The 5,483-nt window shown below is 40.4% G+C and overlaps 1 long non-coding RNA gene across 2 annotated transcripts; it reads right to left on the bottom strand.

The window, feature by feature from the left end:
• Positions 1-518: 518 nt before the first annotated feature.
• Positions 519-5,276, bottom strand: LOC120866491. Of its 2 annotated transcripts, none has more exons than XR_005721670.1 (4): positions 4,962-5,276; positions 4,103-4,252; positions 2,011-2,105; positions 519-578 (listed from the first exon to the last, which is right to left on the bottom strand). It is a non-coding gene; the product is annotated as an uncharacterized LOC120866491 (long non-coding RNA). The 2 variants fall into 2 exon arrangements; XR_005721671.1 differs by having other exon boundaries at positions 5,025-5,276.
• Positions 5,277-5,483: the final 207 nt, after the last annotated feature.

Below are 5,483 nucleotides of genomic sequence, written 5' to 3'. Positions count from 1 at the left end.
AGGCTTATCTATGACAAGAAAGTGAACAAAGCAATTGGTAGCATAGTCAGAAATGGAATATCATACAACTCCAAAAAGTACTGAACTACAGCCAGATGCAACAATCTAGTTGAATCTTAATAAAAAAAAAAGATAGTAAAGAAGTAAAAGAAAGTAAAAAAGATAGCCCTTAGAACATTTTCATAAATTTTAAACCAAGTGTATGATAAAAATTTGGTAAAACTTTTTAAAAAGCAAAAAAGAATAATACCTACAAGATTGAGACTGGCGGTTTCTTTAGGTGAGCAAACAGATAGGGAGCAGCACATAAGTAGTTGGCAGTCACCGTTACTGTTTTAGTTCTCTAGTTGAATAGTAAGTTTATAAGTGTTCATAATAGGAAAAAATGAAATAAGGCCATGGATATACCTAACAATGAGAGTATATTTATGCCAGAGATCGTAACTAATACAGTTTGTGCCTCCAAGGTTCATTAAAAATATTAGTAATTACATTAAATGTAAATGAACTATACTTACCAGTCAACCCAATAAATAAAAGAACAAGGTCCAACTGTATGCTGTTTATAGGAAACTTACCTAAAAATTAAAGACATAGAAAGGTTGAAAGCAAAAAGATGGAGAAAATTATGCCAGACAAATGCTAACAAAAGTTAGAGTAATTATATTTATTGCAGGCAGAGTAGACTTTAAAGCAAAAAGCACTAAGGTTAAAGATCATCTGTGCATATATTAAAGAAACAATCGCTATGAAAACACAAAGCAAAATGAGAAATAAAATATAAAAAATAGAAAAATGTAGTCATATTAGGAGATTTTCACAGCCCTGATGTACGTTATCAAATACTTTCAAAATACAGAGAAAAATTTGAAGGATTTATAGTAGGCGTTGGCAAATGTAGTCATATAAGGAGATTTTAATGTAATACTATAGAAAGTGATAGATATTAGTAAGGCTACAGAAAATCTGGATAATATAATTAACAAGCTTGGTTTGATAGATTCATATAGAATGCTATATAACAAAGTATACCAAAGTATACCACATGGAGTATTTATAAAAACTATTTACCAAAGCAAATCTTGACAAATAATAAAGACTCTCCTTTACAGACCATGTCTCTGAAGTCAGACCAGATTTTTAAATAATTAAAAATCAAAACAAAAACTTGTGTTTAGAAATGTAAAAATGTATGTGTATTGAGGCAAAGAAGAAATCATACTTGAGATCTAAACATTCTTTGCCTGGGATGGTAATAAAAATTCTATATATCTTGTGGAATGTAGTTTGAGTGGCACCTGGGGTGAAATCCATAGCCTTAAATGTTAAAAATAAAAACCCCAGAAGGCTGAAAATTAATTACTTAAGCCACCAAGAATTTTTTTAAAGGCAACAAAATAAATTCAGAGGATAGAACAAAGAGAATATGATACATTAACAATACACAATTTTATTTTTATATATGGTATATATTCTTATATGTAATAACATAACATATATATGTAATATTACATAAGAATAAAAATTAATGAAACAAAAAATAGTATTAACCAAATTAAAAGTTGATTCTCTGCAAACACTAGTAGAAAGTAGAAAGAATCACTAGATAAAAATAGGGAGATCTCAGGCACAATGGATCCAGAAAAGAAACACATACACACTAACATATGGAATGCAAAACAATGGAGAGCATGGATAGATGCAGCGGAGATGAGACTATATTAATTGAAAACTATGAACATCATTTTGTTAATAAATCCGAAAACCTAGATGGTACGGATAATTTCCCTGAAAAATATAATGAGTAAAAATTGAGTCAGGAAGAATATAAAATCTATAAAGCGATCCACAGGCATCAAAGAAATGGAATCAGTAGTTAAAAATCAACCTAGGAAATGTTTCTCTCAGAGCCAGACATTTTACCAGCAAGTTCTACCAAATAGCCAAGGAACATATAATTCCAATTTTATACACACTGTTCAAGAAAATGGAAAAAGAAGGAACACTTACCAGTTCATTTTATGAGGCCAGTATAACCAGAGAAAGGCAATATGAGAAGGGAAAACTGCAGCCTGATTGACTTACAGACATGGATAGAAAAGTTCCTACAATGAAATTAGAAGTTGTCCTTCATTAATTCATTCTTTCAACAAATATTTGCTGAGCGTCAACCATGCATCAGTGGGCTCTGTGCTAATATTAATACTTGGAGAGCAGAAATGCTTTATGGCTTAATGGAGGAGATGAGCAATGAAGCAAATGATCACACAGAGTAGGGTACACAGAGGACATTTTAGCAGGATAACAGTGCATACTGACAGGGATTCAGCTGGGTCAGAGGTCAAGGAATACTTTCCAGACATATTAGTGGAGGAAGAACCGATGTGGGAAGGGTGTTTAGGAGGCACCTTCCGGGGCTCTAGTGGCAGATCTGAGATGCAGTACCAGGAAAGGTGAATTTGAGAGACATCCTGGAAGTAACACCAATAGAGATTTGTGATGGATTGTACATGGGAAGGTGTCAACCTGGAAAGGAGCCAACCTGGTCTCTAAGATGCCTGGGGCTCTCTCTCTCTTCATCAAGTGAACTTTTAAAGAGGTTCACGTTCAGGGAAATGAGCATGCCTGTGTTTTTGGACAAGTTGAGTTTGGGGTATCTTTAGGAAGGCTAAATGCAAATGATGAATAGGAAATTAACCAGTCTGGAGTTCCGTGGGGAGATCAGGCTAGAGATTTTAATTTGACTGGCATCAGAAGGTAGGTGGTATTTAACCCATCCTTTGGAGAATCTCAAATAAATAAGGGTGTATAGCTGAGGGAGAGAATGAACACCACTATTTAAAGGAAAGGCAGAGGAGGAGAAGTCAGGGCAAAGAGAGGAAGGGAGGCTGGAGAGGAAGGAGGCAAGTCAGGAGAATGCAGGCATCAAGGATGCCGAGGGAAGAGTGAATTACAAGGGAGTGCCCAACAAGGTCATGGGCTATCGAGGCTTTAAGAGGGTGGAGGACTGGGGTGCTCTTAGGATTCTCCTGACCCCGGGGCTATATAAGCTGGAATAAGCTGGAGGAGAAATGCATGATGATAATAAACTAAGAGAAGCAAGAGTGAAGTTTTTGGACATTGAGACTTTTCCTGGAACCTGCCTATGGTTACGGGTATGTGACTCCATTCATCTGCCCAAACTCAGACCTTTAGACCAAGAAGAATAAATGTTACTGCATGTGTTAAAAGTAAATAAAACAACGTAGTATTAGTGATTTAAGGTCTAATTTTCTCTTTCTAACTGCATGGCTAGCGCCTCTCTGTTTAATTCAGTTCAGCTTGTGTAGGTCTACAACAGGGAACAAGGGCACTTCACTCTCGCCTTGTAAAGGACAGGAATGAATATACATGCAGCAGAGCCAAAGGGCATGAGACTGATGACCAGATCCCCTTTAGGGAATTGACAGGTGGGGGTAGGGTGTAATCTGGTAAGCTTTGCTCCTCCCGGCCCCTGATGTAAGATAAGGGGGCTGAATCAGGACAGGCCTTTTCAGCACCTATGACTGTGGTTCTAAGGTAAAAATCAGCCACAAAATCCCATGAGCTCTGTTGTCTGCATTTTGTTATTGAGAATAGTCATAATAAGCAATCAACATAATAACAACTGGGTTTTCAACACATGGGACCCCAGATGATTTGGGAAGCAGCTTGGAATGAATTGGAAAATGCTTGGGCTTCTGGTTTAAAGTTTTAAAGTGCTTTCTAAAAATTGTATGAAGTAATGATTGATATGATTTGGGCCACCTGACGTGAAGAACTGACTCACTGGAAAAGACCATGATGCTGGGAAAGATTGAAGGCGGGAGAAGAAGGGGACAACAGAGGGTGAGATGGTTGGATGGCATCACCGACTCAATGGACATGAGTTCGAGTAAACTCTGGGATTTGGTGATGGACAGGGAGGCCTGGCTGTACTGGGGTCCATGGGGGTGGCAAAGAGTCCGAAACGACTGAGCAACTGAACTGAACTGAACTTTATTATTGATAATAAGCACAACCCATATAGGCATGCAGTGAAAAAGGGACTTTTACATGTGTTCATTTCAATCACTTCCCTCACCCTATCAAATCTGTAAAGGATAGAATTACCCCAATTGAGGAGACAGGGAGATTAAGGCTTTGGTTGATGTTGGGATTTTTCAGAGTCCGCTTTTCCAAGACCCACAGTGGACCTGCTGCAGTTTTGGTGTTGAGTGTACCTCACTGTGTCCTAATCCCAGGAAAACGAATGGAAAAGTGTTAATTGGGCATCAATTCATGCTTAACATTAATTTAGTACTTGATGAACCACAACTTTATGTTGCCCCTCATGCCATGTTAACTCAATTTATTGTAATAATTTAAAACAATTATAATTATATCCTTATTGTTTTAAATACTCTATAAATTGAATCCAGCCTGAATTTGGCCAGTCTGAAATCAGCTGGAGAAGCGTGCCATGTTTCTGGGAAGCTACAAAATAGGTTTTTAGAAGTTTTCAGTGCCGGCAAAGATCAACACCAGCATTTATTAAGCGTCTACTGTGTGCCAGGACCTGTGCCGCACCACACTGCTCCCAAAGTGGCACGGGTGTGTTTGAAGCCTTCTGCCACCGTCAGCCACATCCCCAGATGGTGGGGGGCTTGGGCTATTTACGTCTCGTGCATTTTACTATCTCGGCATAGAAACAGAATAAAACAATTATATATCTATATCTATCTATTTATATATATAAAGCACAAACTGGATGGAGAGGGGTTTTCTGAAATAACCACCCTTTCCGGCCCTCCCAGAGATGCTCTCAAAACTATTTCTTACTATACAAAAAATTTTGACTTAAACTCCAATCATTTGACCTTGACCCCTATAAACCTATTTTATTATATTTTTTTAAGCGCCGTCTGATTAACGCGGAAACCCTTCCTTCGGCCTTTTCTCACCACTGGAATCGCGTCCGTTTCCTCAAAGTTCCAAAATAACCTTCCCCGGGCACGGATTCGTACCTCTGCCGGGGAAGGGCGGGGAGCCGCGCAAGACGTGCCGGTGTGGATCGAGAGCCAGACAGAACTTCCAGCGCGAAAGGAAAATAAAACTTGTGGCTGGGGTTTGTGCGGAGGGTGTCCGCACCATCCTGAAAGCCCCCCGCCCCTCGTCCTGGGGGTCTCCGGGAGCGCCCGAGGAGCGCCAGGGTTTGGGTTTGATCCCGACGTCCTTGACCTAAATTTCTGCGCGGCGGCTGGAAAAAAGGGCGCAGAGGCGGGCGGGCGGCGGTTGCCATCCCCGGATCCGGGCGGCCGGGGACCGGGAACTTGGATGGAGAGGCCGAGCTGGAGGGGTGGGGGGCGTCTCGTCCCCGGCTCGAGCGAGCAGGCAGGCAGGCAGCGAGCTCCCCGCGCCTCCCCCTTTCCCGGCGCGCCCGCCCCCCCGTAGCCCATGTGACCCCGGGGAAGTCGGGGTGCGCT

This window comes from Oryx dammah, unplaced genomic scaffold, assembly GCF_014754425.2.
Source record: "Oryx dammah isolate SB20612 unplaced genomic scaffold, SCBI_Odam_1.1 HiC_scaffold_8, whole genome shotgun sequence".
In the NCBI taxonomy this organism is placed as follows: Eukaryota; Metazoa; Chordata; class Mammalia; order Artiodactyla; family Bovidae; genus Oryx; species Oryx dammah.
The sequence above is the reverse complement of the archived record's forward strand: the minus strand, read 5'-3'. Positions and strand labels throughout refer to the sequence as shown.